Genomic DNA, 17,737 nt, shown 5'->3' with positions numbered 1-17,737 from the left:
TCAAACAGACTGTGTTGATTTCTTTGTGCTCACGAGGAGGGCAAAACATTGTGCCACTTCTCTCCGTAAAGGTGGATGACCAGTGGAGCTGCATGAAACGCACACCAGGCACACGATTAGAGATTGCACACGTATGTATTTCTATCATTTGGTATGATTGACTGTGATGGCTTAATGAAACTTGCAGGGACTACAATTTCAGACTAATGAATAAACATGGGGCTGGCTCGTGTACTGGCTGCGTACGGGAATCCACCAATATATGCGACTTCACTGTGAACTGTACGTAATTATGAAAAGTAGATCAACTCGGAGCAATGGCAGAGTCGTCTTCACGGCTAATTGTCGTGCGTTTTTTAAAGCGAAAGCTTTCTTAGTGGGTCCAATGGTGTTCTGTCAAAGCTAATGCATTTCACCATATACCGGACAAGCTCCGATGGCATCTCTGGACACACTGCGCATGCGTGAAACCGGGCTTCCACTGTGTCAAAACGTTTACTTGAAAATAGCTAAAAAGGGGCGGTTCTAAGCAAGACAATACAGGCGTCGATCATGGAGTACAATAGTATACCAATACATGAGCACCTTTCCGGCTCATCGCAATTCTTTCAGAAGTAATTACTCTGCAGTTATTTAGCGTAATTTAAAGAATTCTGGTACAATACTGAAGGTGACAGCGTGCATTGTGCGCAGTTTGAAGTTATGTGATTTACTCTACTACGTTTCAGAGCCGAGGAAACTATCCCATTGAAATGTATGGGCGCTACCTTTTGACAGCGAGGAAAAGTCGAGTTCTGGAAAGTTCTTTCACAGTGTTCATGTCCGAGTCGGCGTGCTCCATGTGAAATGTCACTTTACTGCAGTGGTTCCACTAGGTTCCTGAGAATTCTGAATTTTGAGCGAGAAAGATAGGGATGTCTCATAAATCACGTGACAAGAACAAGCAGTTTATTTCATCAAAATTCATCGCAAAAACATGTTGATAAGGCACCTGGACCCACAACCTGTGCGACTATGCTATTATTGGATCCACTAGTAAAGTATTTTCAAAAACACAATCCTGGGCCAAAATGGTAGATTGTCGCACACAACTAAAAATAATTGGCAGCACGTTATTCTGCTCAATATGTTTTCAGAGCAGTGATTCCTAGGCCGGGTTACGACTCTTGCGGCAACTGTCGTAATAACTTTAAAGAATGACGTCATTGCACGTCTCAGCCAACCTAAGTGCGTGAAACGCCGTTTATTTACGTCCATAGATCAGGATATCTCTCTTGTGTCGGTAGCCTGAACATAGCCTTACATTCAAAATGACGGTTCTCGGTATTGTACTTGAATTCTGAAGTAATGTCGTAGGGACGGTAACATATTTCGTAATGTTTTGATTGAGTTTGGCATGTTATTCCACATTTTTGCTCCCAGTTATTCGAGAACTTAGCCAGTTATCTAAGCACAGATCGATTTCTTGTTTCGATGGGCGACCTCAACTGCGTTTGCCAGCCCGGGGACGGTATTTGGGACGGCTACTTCTCACTGCGCGGATCCATTCTAAAGGTGCACTTATAAGCACCACGGAAGAAATTACATCAGAGTTTGAGAAATATTACACAATTTTGTTTAGCACGACTGCTGAGCACGGGGACGGCGGTAATCCCGACTGCGGGGAATGGGGGGTGTTGTGTCTCGCTTGCGTTCCCTCTCTCGGCGTGCGCGTTGGGCTCGGTGCTGTCTGAAGGTTGAAGGCCAGGCGTCTCGTTGTCTTCGCTCTTCTCTTCTCTCTTCCCCTCTGCCTCGTCTAGCTGGCCTGCTTCTTGCGCTTTAGCGGGGGTGTTGCCTTGAGGCGAAAGCACGTGCAGGGATGCGTGGAGAGGAGGTGGTGGAGGAGCGGCTGCCCCAGGCTCCTCGGTGCTCATCATCGCCGCCACGTCGTCGACGTCCATGTATTTGTGGGATTGGGGACATCATGCTAGACTGGATGGAGACTTGTTACAAAGACATTACCACCAGTCTGGTTTTAAATGGTCTGCCGGGAGTTCCCATCCCCGTTCAGAGATCGGTGCGCCAGGGATGCCCGATGTTACCAGTGCTTTTCGCCCTGTACCTCGAGCCACTTTGCCGGATGATTGCCGCGTCAGACACAATCAGTGGCCTTGTACTGGGGGACGAGGAATTGCGAGTCCTGGCATATGCGGATGACGTGGCCTTCTTTTGCTCATCCGTGGAGCAGGCGGGAGAGTTGGTAGAGCTGGCTGGTCGTTTCTTCCGCTTGAATTCGGGGCAGAAATAAACATGGCCAAGTCAAGGAGCCTGACTTGGTGAGTGGGTTTGCAAGCCTCGACGCCTCTTCGGCATTGATTGGAAGGATAGTGTGGGAAGCTATCTCGGAGTAAATCTGAACCTGACTGGGGTGTGCGTGGGGGGGAAACTGGCGGCTGCTGAGAAACCTTCAGCCATGGAGGACAAGACACATCACCATTTTCTCCAGGGCACACGTCTGCAATGCCCTCGTATATCCTGCCATGCTGTACGGTGCACGCATCACCACTATTGACGCCAGCACAATTCACAAACACCACCGGTTATTGGCCGTCTTTCTCTGGCGTTCAACATATGAACCCATGCGTCGGTTTAACCTGTTTTGGAGTCTGGAGAAAGGAGGTGTAGGCCTTGTGAACGTACAGCTCAGGCTGATCGTACAGCGCTTCTTGTACTTACGCGACCAGCCGGACTCTTTCCTCCGTGCGGCATTACAGCACCTCGGCTCTGCTCACCTGGCCAGGTGGGTCGCCACGTCAGAGGGCCTAAACCATGGGCCAAGCCACACTGGTTTCTGCAAAGAGGTAACCGCTGCACTCGTGAGCTTGGAGGAGCAGTTTTTCCTGGGAATACCTCCTCGTGCTAGCCCATGAAGGCTTTACTGGGATCCCCTGGCGAAAGTCCTCTTTATCGGCAGCCGTCCGAGAGCACGCCAGGCAGGAACGTATTGAGGCATGTGCGAGCTCTTCTGGTACCCACCGGGTCTAAAGATTTCTCGTTTCGCTTCCACGTCGGAGTGTTGCCCGCTATGGCGCGTCAGGAGTCGCGGGGCTTCTTTTTGCCTTACGGAGCAGGATGCATCCTGTGCGGGCAAACGGAGACGCCTCAGCACGTCTTCCTTGCATGCAACACTTCCCACTGCTTTTGGGGCGGAATTCAGTCATTCTTTGGTACCCGATGTAAGATAACCTGGTCGAGCCTCAGGTCCCTAAACGCGGAGGCGGAATGTGTCTTCGTCCTGGGCCTCCACTCTCTCTGGAGGGCACGGACGGACGCGGTATACGTTGAGTGCTCGGTGAGCCCAAAACCAGCCTAGAGCCACTTCATTGAAAAAGTAAACTGGACCACGAGCGCGCTGGAGGGACCCGAGTCGGACGAGGCACTGCGCGAGGCACTGCAGAAAGGGGGTCAGGCTGCGAGTTCCTTTAAAACAAGAGAGGCCATCCGCCGAGATAAACGCGTGTCTGTCTCGCTTACTTATCCCGTCCAGCATATACGCGGCAAGGGGTGAGTGGGCATTGAAGGTACGCACGCCGGATACGGCAAGCGACATATCCATCTCTTTATTTACGTTTTCTTTTCTCTTGACTTCTCTCGTCATGTCTGATTCATGCTTTGTATATATATACCGCAGAGCCCGCAACCTGTTATTGGCGTTTTTTTTTTCTTGATGCATTGTGAAATTTGTCTTTCATGCTACAAGCCTTGGTATTGTCCGTAACCGTGACCTTTTTTTTTCCCTATATATCTATTTGTCTGTGGGTCAATGTGTAACAATAAGCCTTGTAGGCGCTCTCGTACTTTCACGTCCTATCTCTTGCCCCCATGTCAACGGTACTCAAATTTATTTCTGTAAATAAAGTTATTGTTGAAAAAAAAAAAACTGCTTTGCAAGAGTACGCGGGTTCCATTCCCGGCCGCGGCGGCCGCTTTTCTGATGGAGGCGAAAAGCAAAAACGCCGGTGTGTACGAGATTTCGGCACACGTTAAAGATCTCCAGGTGGTCAAAATTAATTCGGAGCCCTCCAATACGGCGCGTCTCATCGCCTGTGTTGCGTCGGCGCGTTAAACACTACAAGCAATCCAATCAATGTTTAGCACATCGGGCAGCCTTAACAGCGATGTTGTGCACCATGTGTCCCTTATTACGCCTGTATCAGATGAAGATTGTTCATGCATAAGTGGCCCTATTACCTTGAATGAAGTAGAAAATGATGTCGACCAGCTTCCCACTCCCAAGTCACCTGACCCCGACGGAATTTCGGAAGAATTTTACGAAGTATTTAAGTCTCTTCGGGCTCCGTTCTTCCAAACATTTTTACTCGTGCCCTTGATACAAATTCTCTTTCCCGATCATTCCCCCTAAGTCACACGGTTTTAATTCCGAAGTCTACAGAGAAGGAAAAGACTGCTTTCAGTTGATGGTTACAGGCCAATCAAACTCTCTAATGTGGATTACAAAATGTTTGCGAAGGTTCTGTCCAACCGACATCAATTTGCAATGTCTATGCTCGTAGAGTAATAGGTTCTTGCCAAGCATGCGGCTTGCGTGGACGTTCAGTACAGACCAATCTGCACATTGTTTGTACAGCCCTGGGGTTTTGTTCCGGAACTTACGAGCAGTTCGCTCTATTTCAGACTGACCTTTCGAAAGCTTTTAAATTGGTATGACTTTTCATAGAGTAAACATAGTTTTCTCGCGTCCACTTAAACAAGACACAAGGTAGATTGGAGAGCCGCGGCCGGCATCCAAACCCTCCACATTTCGCAACTGGCAGAACTGAGCGCGTAAAAAATGAATGAACTTCCTGTATAGAGAGAAAAAGCGAGGGTGGAATAATTATTTTGTGCCATCATACGCGCAGTTGAACAAAGAGGCAGACGCGCACGACCCCAAAACTCGCACTACTCTTCTGATACTGCTCGTGATATCTGTTACTGTGTACTTGTCTAGTTGTTCATAAACACAGGGTCGCGTAGGAGTTTTCCGGAAAGTACGGGGGGCGGGAGGGGGAAATGGAATGCGCCACGCACTCTAAAATAATCCCCTGCACACTACCGTGCAGCCCTTCGGCTGCTTTTTGTTACGGTTATAAATGGTTAGAACCGATCGGAATAACCGAATGGAATACAACTGCCTGTGTACGCGCGTGCATGGCGTCACCACAACATGACCAAGCTCGACACTGGCGCTAACGAGTGGCCATTCGAGCACTACATAAGCTGACGTCGGTTCGGAACGCATGTACGTGCTCATTCTCACAAAATTTGAGGCGATTCTTTGGTGATTCGCTGACATATTTTAGACTCCCATATGTACAATTACATGTCGTCGCCGCGAACGCGTGGTGACAAGGTCGTACTCTTTTAGCGTGATCTTTCGGCGTGGTGTCGAAGCGTAAAAGACCCGCCCCATTCCTTCCACCAGCTTTTTCAGCCGTCAGCGGAGTACAGGATTCACAAGCAAAGTGACAAAAACGCGGCCCAAACGGAATGCAGAAAGTCGAACGGCCCCTTCGACGAGAGATGCTGCGGCACAGAATCCCTATCGCAGTAGCAGACGACGCCCGCAACCGGATGTTCTTGCAGACGTCACCGAGAAGCGAGGAATCATGGGTAGTCACGCTCGCGCGGTGCGAGGAAGTGGACGAAGCGAGAGCGAATCGCGGCGCGGGCGAAAATGAGATGTTTTAATTTGCAATAACTTCACTAATACTAATCGTTATAACAATATTCTCGAAGGAACGCCCATGTATCGGCAAAGCCTCTTTCAGGGCCCCTTTAAACGCGGAAATTTGGTGCGTCTGTCTGTCTGTCCCTCGATTCGGCTACCCAGCGAAAAGTTAGAACTACTCTTGTATGACACGTTTACGTCGTCAAGATATTTCCAACGAAATAGTGAAGCATACTTCATACTTGTTCACCAAAAATGAAGTCAGCGTTGACCAAAAATAAAACATTCACGCTATTTCAGCAAAACGTTCATACAAAACTGGCACATTCAGTGGTATTTTATTTAAAAATAGACGTGGGCGCAACTGTTGCGAAAACAAACAGAAAAATAAACGCTTGCAAAACAATATTTTATCCGCAAAATACGAAAAGGGCTGACGCTCAAGCCTTGCGCTCGGGACTCGCCAGTCAGGCGCAACATTATCAAAAAGTCTATTAGAAGGAGCGGCAGCAGCGCGAATGTGGGAAAATTAAACTGACTTCGGCAAACCTTCATTGCGTTCATCGCGGGAGCACTGAGAAAGGAGAGGGACAGCATGAGGGGTGAGAGCGGGAGGAGAGGAGGCAGTTACGCGGCAGGGGCGGCAGAGGACGACATTTGCGGCGGAGCGACCAGAAACGCGGCCAATTTTTAAATGCACAGCATTTCTTTAACTCACATGTAGCGTCCGCCGTCCGTCCGCAACAGCTCAGCGCGTAGGTGCGCCCTCTCCCCCACTCCTCCTCTCCCGCATCACGCTACCCTCCTCGCTCTCAACAACAGGTCCGCACCCCTCCCCCTACACTATATAAAAAAATAATACTTACCGGCGCCTGGTTTCGATCCCTCGACCCTGCGGGCGGAACTCAATGTACATGGTGCTCTACCCACTGCGCCACAAAGCCGACACAGAATGGGAGGCTACGAACGCGCCTTATATCCTTGACTCATTCAAACTACGTCAAGAAGCTGCTGATACAACGCATTCACTACCACCAACTGCCCAAACACTAAACGTTAACGCAATACACCCACCCCCTATGCGACGCATTTTCTCGAGTCCCCCTCGCGGGGAGATGGGCCTTTGTTTTAAATACGATAGTCTTCCTTGGGCTACTTAAACGCCGAAATTTCTGTCTGTCTGTCTGTCTGTCTGTCTGTCTGTCTGTCTGTCCGTCCGTCCGTCCGTCCGTCCGTCCGTCCGTCCGTCCGTCCGTCCGTCCGTCCGTCCGTCCGTCCGTCCGTCCGTCTGTCTGTCTGTCTGTCTGTCTGTCTGTCTGTCTGTCTGTCTGTCTGTCTGTCTGTCTGTCTGTCTGTCTGTCTGTCTGTCTGTCTGTCTGTCCGTCCGTCCGTCCGTCCGTCCGTCCGTCCGTCCGTCTGTCTGTCTGTCTGTCTGTCTGTCTGTCTGTCTGTCTGTCTGTCTGTCTGTCTGTCTGTCTGTCTGTCTGTCTGTATGTCTGTGAAACAAAATCGGCACAATAGTCTTACAATAGTCTTATATACCCACAGCCAAATCTAAACGTCTAAGTCCGGTGGCAACGTTCATACTTGTGAACATTGTTGAAGAAGAACAAAAGAAATACGCAAATATGAGGTAGAAAATCAATACATAAGTAATATTTGCAGTGTTCCTTTATTAAAAAATCCTGGATGCTTGATTTTTCGATGAATTACAGCCACTGCTGAAAATAAATTCCTTCTTTCGCCTTCTGTCACCCGCGCCACTATAGCTTCTCGAGGCATTTTAAGAAATCAAACCGCAACAGTAACAAAAGGTTCCACTAGATTGGTTGCATGTTCCTTGGAAAGCGCGTGGAGTACGGCAGCGTGGTTGTTGAAAAGTTGCAGCAGGGTGCCTCGATTCACGAGCGTCTCAGCGGTAAGGCAACGCTGGCATCGATGCACCCGGCGTGGAACAGTGGAACGTGGTAAATTTAAACTGACTTGAGCAAACCTCTTTTATCTAGGGTGGAGCGAGACGGGAGAGGAACAGCATAAGAGGGGAGCTGGAAAGAGAAGGGAGGCGTTTACTTTGCAGGGGTGCCACACGACTATCGTCTTCGGCGTCATTTGCAACGAAAGGAGCAGATACGCGGCCAATTTTTTTGCCTATTCTTTTTCCGGTCTTACTCTTGTAGCCCGCTGGGACTGCTGAGTCCACCTCGTTCAAACGTACTGTTCAAACATGTCATCAAAATTAAGTAATGCCGGAATCATTGTTGATGTACGAATTGTATTGAATACGGCAGCCTCTGAACGATAGTTGGTCTTGCCCCCCCCCCCCCCCCCCCCCCCTTCCCCAACGGGTGGAATTGGTATTCGTAGCCCGCGTCTTGCCTTCACGCCCCTGTTTCTCGTTTGGGATCCGTGAAGTCACGGCACAAAGAAAAGGATGGGAAAAATTATGGTTTCGAAGCCTAACTGCGTGTGTCTGCCACTCAGATCCCACGATGCAGGAAATGCATTGCCCAACATGAAATCGTCCGAGTGATGGTGAGAACCGAGACTCGCCTAACTGGGCCGTGATACGGAAATCAGAAAGAAGAGAAGAATGGCAGTTTCGAGAAAATAACCGCTAGGCAGTTGTTTTGGATGCATGAAGCGTATGTAACATTAAACCAACCGGAACAGTTCTCGGATGGTTTGGCCTGTTGATCTCGCGGTGCTCCCTTATTTGTGCATTCTACCTTCGCCTTCGTCTTTCCCCTTTCCAATGTCGTTCGATCTTTCATTTGAAAGAGGCGCCATTGGGGCTCTTTTTTTGAAAGGCTGCTCTTTATAGGTGTTAAAAAAGCCCTGTTTTATGAGCGCGGTTCCCTGCGTGCGTGCGCGTGCGTGCTACATGTATCAGCACTTGGCTTGTGACGCTAAATGGGCCATGAAGGCAAAACCCAACCTTGCATTTTATTAAACAACTGTTTCTGGCAACTCGCTCAAGTCAATTATGGCCTCAACGACCGTTGTCTTACCAAAAAAAAAAGGAACATAAAAAAATGAAGGAACTTTCTTCATTTTTTAGATCACTAGATCAATAAAGGTCACTGCCACCTATTTCTCACATAAAACATAAATTGCCTTCGTTGATTGACACATCAATCAATTATTTAAATCATTTGATTAATTAAACGATTGATTGATTGATTGATTGATTGATTGATTGATTGATTGATTGATTGATTGATTGATTGATTGATTGATTGATTGATTGATTGATTGATTGATTGATTGATTGATTGATCCGAGCGTCGTTATTCGGGTATGGGGAAAATTGCGCTTGGTTGATAAAATGCCGTCGGGGTCGAAGCCCCTTAGGGGCTCGGGCTGTCGGCGTCCCGAGTCATCGTCGTCGTCGTATCTCGTATCATGTAATCACGGCACTAAAACACCGGGACACTCGTTTTCCAATTCCTCGCTCTGGAACGTAACGCATACCAAACGAATGCACCGGGACACTGGTTATCCAGTGCTTCGCGCTAGAACGTTTCATCTCCGTCGTCAAAAATGCCTAAAAAAACACACCGAGACACCCGTTTTCCAACGCCTCGCGCTAGGACGCTTCGTGCTTCCAAGACACGAGACTTACAGCTAAGCTGTATATCCTACCCCCAAACGGTTTCATTTCCGTGGGCAAAAACGTCAAGCCGCCGAGAATACACTTATACACCCTTCGCCCCTCCGTAGGTTTCCCGTTAGTGGAGATGGTCCGGGATCAGTTTGCTAATCTTGTGTCGGTCTAACCTTCGACTCCGCGTCCTTTAAATGTACGTGTGCAGAATACACCTTGCAGAAACGGTCTGTACAGAAGATCTTGTAGCGAAAAGACTTCGGCCAAACGTTTAAATTTTCGGTGAAACGGCCGCTGGGAGTTCAATAAAATGGCGTTTGATAAATTGCCGGGAACGATTTCGCAATCCGCCCACCTGCTCTCTCCCATTTTCATTTTTCAGGGTTATCTTTTCCGTGAGTGCGCGTTAAGTGTTTTTAAATATTTCCCGAACTCAATTAGAAAAATATCAATTTGCAGCGCCGGTATCACGACACAATTAAGGAAGAAATCAAGGAGGCTCTCCCTGAGAATTCAACTTTAGGGGGGCGAGGAACCAACAATTTATGCTCTGCAGGGCAGAAAGTTTACCTGTGAGTGCCCTTTAAGTAGTTTAAGGTATTTCGCGAAGGTCTTTTTGAAAATCTTTATGTGCAGCGCTAGTATAACCGCTAGTATTGCGAAACAAATAAGAAGTCAAGCGCCCCGGTTGGAAAACTTTAGGTGCGCTAGAAAACCGTAAGTAATGCTTTAAACTGCTCTAATTTTTCCCGCGAGTGCGCTTAAAGTAACTTTAGGTATATTATGAAGGTCTTTTGAAAAACCTGCCTCTGTTCGAGAGCTACGATTTTTTTTTTTTTTTGCTCCCTCCCGTTCAGTTACACTCGCCGTCGAGGGCTGCCGCCGAGGAGGGCGCTAAGCGTCTTCGGAGGCGCGTGTCCCCAAAAGTTGGGGATGGCTCACACTAACGCGCAAGAATTCAAGGTAGCGAAAAGGCCATCACGGAGGTTTAAAGGGCTGGTGAAGTGGTTTTTGAAAGTAGATAAATGTTTGCTTTTTACAATTAGTATGTTGGATAGTTTATGACTGTAAAAAAATTTTCTTCATATCTCGCTTGGGGACTGAGATATTCGTCGATAAAGCTGACCCGACGCCCCGCCCACCACTCGCGGCTGTGCCGCCGGAAGAGCGAGAAACCGAGAGGCAGCGACCGGAAGTAGCGTCATATTCGGAAGACGGCCAGCGGCGTGCGCCGCCGCTTCGCTGTGTCCCAGTTTTCTCAGCGAAGTTCCGAATTAAGCAGACGTGCAATGTGCCCTTTATTAATCTCAATTGTGTAGAGTTGCTACCGCGTCGATTTTCAACCATAATGCTGTTGTGTGCTTCCCTAAAGCGACTCCTAGATACCAGAGATTTCCTACCCGAGCGCCCGTGGCTACTACATTGCCTTCACGAGTAGTCGCAGGGCCGGCCGTGTCGTCGGGTGCTCTGTGCTTCATACGCGAAGAGACTGGCTCGAACAAATATGCAGGTACCCCTAGTTCCTGACCCATCATTATAAGGGGATTAAAAAATTCGTGGGACCGCAGCGCTCAGGGCTTCGCGAACTTCTTGCTCGTTTTGCCGATCGACGTTGTTGGCTGTGGCGGAAACTGAGCTGAGTAGCTAGATTTTAAGAAGAAATCAAGCAAGCTGAAAGCATGAAGCTTTTTCTGCGCGCGGAAGCGCTCCGCACACTCGCCGGTCGTGCATTCCCGTACGGCGCACGAAACGGCTCGCACGCACCACGCATGCCGCGGCAGCGACCGCTCTTCGCTGCCGGCCAGAATCAAGGCCGTCGCCAAAAGCAAGTGAACGTGCGAGACAGTGAATGAATAGTGTGGTGAAAAATTGTGCTAGGGATTGTCATCCAAGGTGATTTTGAAACAGGTGATCGAATTTGTATCGCGATACGGAGCGCCGACCGGTCGCGCAGCGCGTCGTCGGCAGCAACCTTCCCGAGCACGAGATGCGGCGAGAGGCCGACGGATGGCGTTACCTGCGCGCAAGAATGAACATAGCACCGATGGCTAGAATGACTATCAACGTGAAAATAAGGTTCGCACGCGAGAAATGGGATGATAGTGCGGTGAAAAACTGTTTTAAGGATAGTCATTCGCGATTGTAGAGGTAGCAGTGACCAAATATCGGTATCGGTGCTAAGCATAAAGTTCCCAACCTCCGAGGCGATCCGTGCAACCGAAGCTGGCTGGAGCTGTTCGGGAAGGTGTTTTTTCTAAAGTTCGTCGGCGACAAGTGTGCTGCGTTTTGGTTCCGCTACCTTTCGGGTGACCACAACAGTTCGGTTCTCCTATTCTAAAAACTGCGTTTGTGCAGCACTGACACGTTCCGCTGACCGCCGCGCAGCGACCCGGCACCAGCACCTCCGCGCGACGCAGCGACCGGCCGCTCGCTAGCTGCTGCTTGTACGCATCGCAGGCCGCTGCACACAGCTTGTACCGCCTGCCGGAATGCAAAAAACAAAGTCGCACATGCGAAGAAGGGGATGATGGTGTGTCGAAAAAATGTGCCAGGAGTTGTGACTAGCGCTGGTGGTAAAAGCGGCGAACCAATATCTGCACAACTTCCCTGCACCCGAGAAGCATAAGTGGGCCATGAGTCGTCGGGGAGGAACCTCTTTCTCAAGCTCGCCGCGAGCGGAACTTGTTGCGCTTATACTTCCCTCAGGCTCTCATATTCTAAGGAAAGATTGTGTGAACCCTCCATTCACCAGAGGTCCTTCGGGCCCGTATCTGAACGGAACAGAATGAGATCGATGAGATCTTCAGGCCGAGCAGTCACGGCAGCGCCGGCATTTCCGAATATGACGTCATCTGCAGCCGGCCAATCCTGAAAGGCAGCCAGCGCTCCTGACCGCGCCGCCGGGCAGGCGTCGCTTATTTTGACGAAAAAAGATGGTTTGCGTGTATTTACACACAAAATAAAACACGTTTTTCGAATTCAGCGTCAAGAAAAACCATAAAGTAATGCCCCCAACAAAAATTTTTTTGAAAAGCTCTTCACCAGCCCTTTAAGGCCACGATTGCAGTCGATTTGCTCCTTCGCTGCCACAACGACCATTGTTGTGGCACTCCATCATTGTTGCTGTACGTGTGAGCGCCCTTCATTTTTTTTTTTTTTTGGGGGGGGGGGGGGGGGGGGAGAGAGGGGGAGTGATAATCATTGGACGTCAACTTGGAGGGGACGTAAACTATGGAGTGTCTTTCTCGTTCCGAGCAAGTGTTTGCCACAAGTAGGTACGCTTGGCTCGACAAACGTGTGCTCGAGACGCTGGGCAGTCGCCACGAGGCGCACACACACAAGCGCTCGCCATTTTCTTGGTTTTTTAACTGCGGCCCGTTGCCGCAATCTTGGCCAATCTCCGTAAGTGGGGTATGCTTGGCTTGACAAACGTGCTCAGAGGACGCTGGGGCGATCGTCGCAAAGCGCTAGGCATTTTGTTTTTTGGTTTTGCTAACTGCCGGGCGGTCGCTGCGAGACCCGCGTTTAAGTGCGCGCGCTCGGCAATTTAATGGTATTTCTAACTGCGGACACGAAAAATTATGATTTGCTAAACAGCTTCGCTGTTAAAACATTCAAATTTTCTTATATGCAACGTCAGCAGTGACGCGCAAATATCTAAAACAAAGATAGCAGTGTGCTAATTATTAGCTTTCAACTGGTACAATAAAACGGAACAAGAGGCACCAATGAATCCTACAGCCATGTCTTTTTGCAGTGTCTTTATGTAGTTCCAGACGAAGCTGGGGGAAAGGGTAAGGGGGTGCGTTTGTTCTAATTACTGGCCTAATTGTTTAAAGTTGGCTCCTAAATTACGCAATTTTTTTTCGGAAAAAGCAGTCTTTTGAAAGTACAAAAAATCGCCGTAACATTAGGGTTGTACCTTGGGTATTTTATTTTTGAACATTTTGTGGGAGGCATTTAAAGAAGGCATGTAGAGAGATGCCTCATCGGGTGATGCTACACCCAAGCAACGCCAAGGCTTGCCTTTCCGGGACTCGAGTCGTTAGAAACGCACGTCGAAGCGTAAACGGCATCCACTCATTGCTGCCAGTCATTTATCAAGGTTAAGTATGTTGTTGTCAGTCAGGCGTCAAATTTACTTTTGTGCCTGAATGACTCACCGGCCGTATTTTCCCCGGCGTCGTTAACAGAACAACGAAAAATGGCATAGACTTTCCAAATTCCATGAGAAAGTGCTCACCAAGAACTGGCGAGTGTTTATATGTGGCTTTGGTGAGCGTATACTTCCCCCGTGTCAGAAGCTTTCATGCGTTTCGGACAGCGAAAAAAAAAAGAAAAGGTAAGACAGTATGCTAAAGGTTCTAACCCGCACGACGTCTCTGATGTAACAAGGTCTTTTAAAGAGAGAGGTGAACAAAAGTTGTAAACAACTGCTTGGCTTGGTGGAAAGAAAGAAGTTGGCGATTTCGGGTCAGTTTTTTAACTGCCTTTAGCTCATCTCCTACCCCGCCGCGGTGGCTCAGTGGCTATGGCGTTGTGCTGCTGAGCACAATAAGCGGGTTCGATTCCCCGGCCGCGGCGGCCGCTTTTCTAATGTAGGCGAAAAGCAAAAACGCCTGTGTGTCCGAGAATTCAGCAGACGTTAAAAAACCCCAGGTGGTCAAATTAATCTGGAGCCCTCTACTACGGCACGCGCCTCATCACCTGTGTAGCGTCGGCGCGTTAAACCTTACAATCAATCAATTATCTCACCTCCTGGTTTCATTATAGGCTTCCCCCCACCTTCTCTCTTTCTCTCTTCGAAATATCAGAGGATTTCGGAAGCTTTTGCTTGAATGCTTTCCTTCGAACTAAGTCATCAGCGTATTGATTGTCGGTTGTAACGAGCTCGTGTGACGCTCCACTGGAATGGTTTCGGTTCTTGCCAGCCGGGAACAGTTGAGAATAATGATAGGAGAGAGAGAGAGAGAGATGAGAGAGAGAGAAGAGAGAGATGAGAGAGAGAGAGAGAGAGAGAGAGAGAGAGAGAGAGAGAGAGAGAGAGAGAGAGAGAGAGAGAGAGAGAGAGAGAGAGAGAGAGAGAGAGACTTTTATTGTTGCCCGTAAGGGTTGGGAGTAGAAGAGTTGGGAGTCCTCCGCTTGGGGCCAACACATCCATCGTGCCATCACATCCAACGAGCAGAACATCCCACTTTTGGCCCCTGCATCCAATGTGCCAATACATGCAACGCGCCATTACATCCAGGTGTCATTACATCCAACGTGCATTACATCCATCGAGCAACTTCGTCCAAAGCTGTGTCATTACATCCAATTTCGGCCAGTACATCCAATGCGCCACCAAATCCAACGTTTCATTACATTGAGCGCGTAATGCCCTGTTGCCTAACATAACTACATTTCTAGCTTTAATTCAACGCTATCTGACTGAACTCCGTGAATGGAGTGTTTTAGCGTAGCGGGCAGCGTGTGCAACGCTGCACCTTCTCTTCACGTGTAAGCGTTGTTGGTACGAGGAATAATTGCACCCACTACAGTTACTCAGTCCTAATTAGAGTGCCGCCGTGAAAACGGCAGGTGGTTCAGACAAATGCCCTAGTGCAGACGGGTTTTTGAGAGACTACGTTTTGTAATAAACAAAACATTGAGTTTTGTTTATTGAGTTTAAAACATTGAGTTTTGTTTATTACATTGAGTTACAAAACATTTAGTTTTGTAACGCTGTAATGCTACTATTCTGACTGATATTTTTTTTTCTAACTGCAGTAATAACCGCCCCATTCTCATAAGTTAGGTGTTTATTTTGTTTAACAGCACGGAAGAGCGCTTAGTGCGCAAAAATATTTTCCGCAGCAATCATGCACGTCCAAAGCAGCGTTCCCGAATATGAGCGACGTTGGATCGTGGCTCATTGGTATCTCTGAGAGCCCACATTCGGTACTTTTGTTAAATAGAAATTTGATACTCAGAAAAAAATGTAAAAGAATGTCTTAAGAAAATCAGTAATCAATTCAAATAACATTTACGAGAAAAGCAAGGAAATGAAAGAGGATCGAGGACTTTGTTTTTTTAATTACTTTGATGCGCTGGGGCAAAATAGCGCTGTAAAACAAAACTACCCTCAACAAATATTTACAGGAGAAATCGCTTGAAAAATATGCGGATTCATAAGAGACAGATGCCGTCTCTATAAAAAATAGATCTGGAGATCCTGTCCGAAAACAAATAATAAAAAAACTCCCCCCACCTCCCGAAGGGGATCGTGCGAAATGCGAATGCATTGGGTGCACCGATGAGTGCGCAGCGGCAAGCAGTAACGGAGAGAGGCGTGCGCTCCACTTGCATTTATATACATTTTCCGAGCGCAGCGAGCGGAGAGAGGGTACGCGGAGAGGAGAGAGAGACCCGCGCAACACGCCCGCCCCGCGCGCGAGCTCTCTCTCCCCGCCGAGCTCCGCGATGCGAGCGCCCTCACAAGCCCGAGCGCGCTCCTCCTCTCCACTCACTCTCCGCTACTCCGCCCGAGCTCCGCGATGCGAGCGCCCTCACACGCCCAAGCACGCTCCTCCTCTCCCCCTTGCCCTCCGCTACTTCCGCCCGAGCTACCACCTGATCCGGTTGCTAGGCGCGCCACAGCTGTTGCTAGGGTGAGGAGGAGCGCGGAGAGATAACACCTGCGGGCGCACGCCGACGGAGCACGACAAACCCCCGACTAAGAAATGCATTCGCATTTACGACGACGACGACGACGAAGGCAGAACTACGAGGCGCGCGCTCACGTGCGCTCGCGCTGGAGGGAATGCAGGCGCACGCCGACGGAGCACGACAACCCCCGACTAAGAAATGCATTCGCATTTAAAAAACGAAATGATATGTTCATCCGCCGAAAGCTCCTTTTGGACCAAAGGGGGGCTGCGGAATCCCGATGGACGTTCGCCGTGGGGGTCAGACTACCTGTCTTCCCCGAATTCCTCTCGATGCACGGAAGTGGGGAACGAGCGTGCACGCCGTCTGCTTGCGCGGGAGCACGCCTAAAACTCTCGCCCTTGGATAGGGCCACCACTGCCCTCTGCATGGAGGAAAGAATACTCAGGGAGAGGCCCCTAGCATCCCAATGCATTGCGAAAAGTGTGAAGGAAGTTACGTCATTTTTCTTGAGCCCATGGACAATGTTGCCTTACTTGTTTACAACTGCGGCGGCCAAATTTAGGCAAATAGAACGTACAAATTTTTAAGGGCGCTTGGTATGTCGCTGCCTCGCTACGCTTGCAAACCAGCGCAGTCGCTACGACAAACGTTTTTAGATAGGCCAGTTTGAAAACTCCGCCGTCGGAGGCGGCCTTAAAGCGCTGGGAACATGTACGACTGGTGCACGCGATTCGCATGCGACTGATCGTTACGATTGATCGTTAGGACCTGTTTTGGCGTCGATCGCTGGTCGGAGGAGGCTCACGACGTGCGTCTGGCAAGCCAGATGCAGTCGTGCCATCGTTGGCAATCGTCGTGAGGCCACAGCCAATGAGAGCACGCTGAGGCCCCAACCCCCCGCAACCCACCGCGTTGCTCTGGTCGGCTCGGGTGTTGGGAACTTTTAGGCTTAGCATCCTGGCGGATATTTGATCGCCGCTAACTGTGTAACTAGCGAATGACAATCCGTAACGCAACTTTTCACCACACTATCATCCCTTTTCTCGCATAAGCTACTTCTTTTTAGCGATCAGATTGATTCAGAAGAGCAGCGACAAGCGCGGTTGCTACCGTGGTCTGCGCCGGTTCGAGCCGCTGAGTGTGCGAGCTGGCAGGCGCGACCGGCGTGTGCGCGGACTGTTTCCGAAGGCAGAAAACGCTTCGCGATTGCCTGCTTTATCCATTTCTTGCGAACAAACGCGCGGAATCTACAAATTCAGCTCAGCGATCGTCGTAGTTGAACATCTGCGTAGCCTGTTTCGATGGTACGCGCAGGTATTGCCATCTCTCGACCGGTCGGCGCACCGCCCGCCGCGCGCCGCGGCGGCCGGTCAGCGTAGGCTTGCATTGCGGCAGATATCTGATCGCCGCTTTTAAAAAAAGCCCTGATAACAATCTCTAGCACTATTTTTCACCACACTAACACCTACTTTCTCGCATGTGGAACTTCATTTTAACGATCAGATTGATTCAGAAGGAGCAGCGACAAGCGGTTGCTACCGTGGTCTGCGCCGGTTCGAGCCGCTGAGTGTCCGAGCTGGGCAGGCGCGGCCGGCGCGTGTGCGCGAACTGTTTCCGAAGGCAGGAAACGCTTCACGATTGCCTGCTTTATTATCCATTTTTTGTGATTAAACGCGCGGAATCTACAAATTCAGCTCAGCGATCGTCGTAGTTGACCATGGAGCAAAAACGGTGGGCTGATTCGCATGCGACTGATCGTTACGACTGTCACC

The sequence above is a fragment of the Haemaphysalis longicornis genome, unplaced genomic scaffold (genome assembly GCF_048455015.1).
Source record: "Haemaphysalis longicornis isolate Haplotype H1 unplaced genomic scaffold, Haemaphysalis longicornis Haplotype H1 scaffold_1, whole genome shotgun sequence".
In the NCBI taxonomy this organism is placed as follows: domain Eukaryota; kingdom Metazoa; phylum Arthropoda; class Arachnida; order Ixodida; family Ixodidae; genus Haemaphysalis; species Haemaphysalis longicornis.
Note: the sequence above shows the minus strand (reverse complement) of the source record.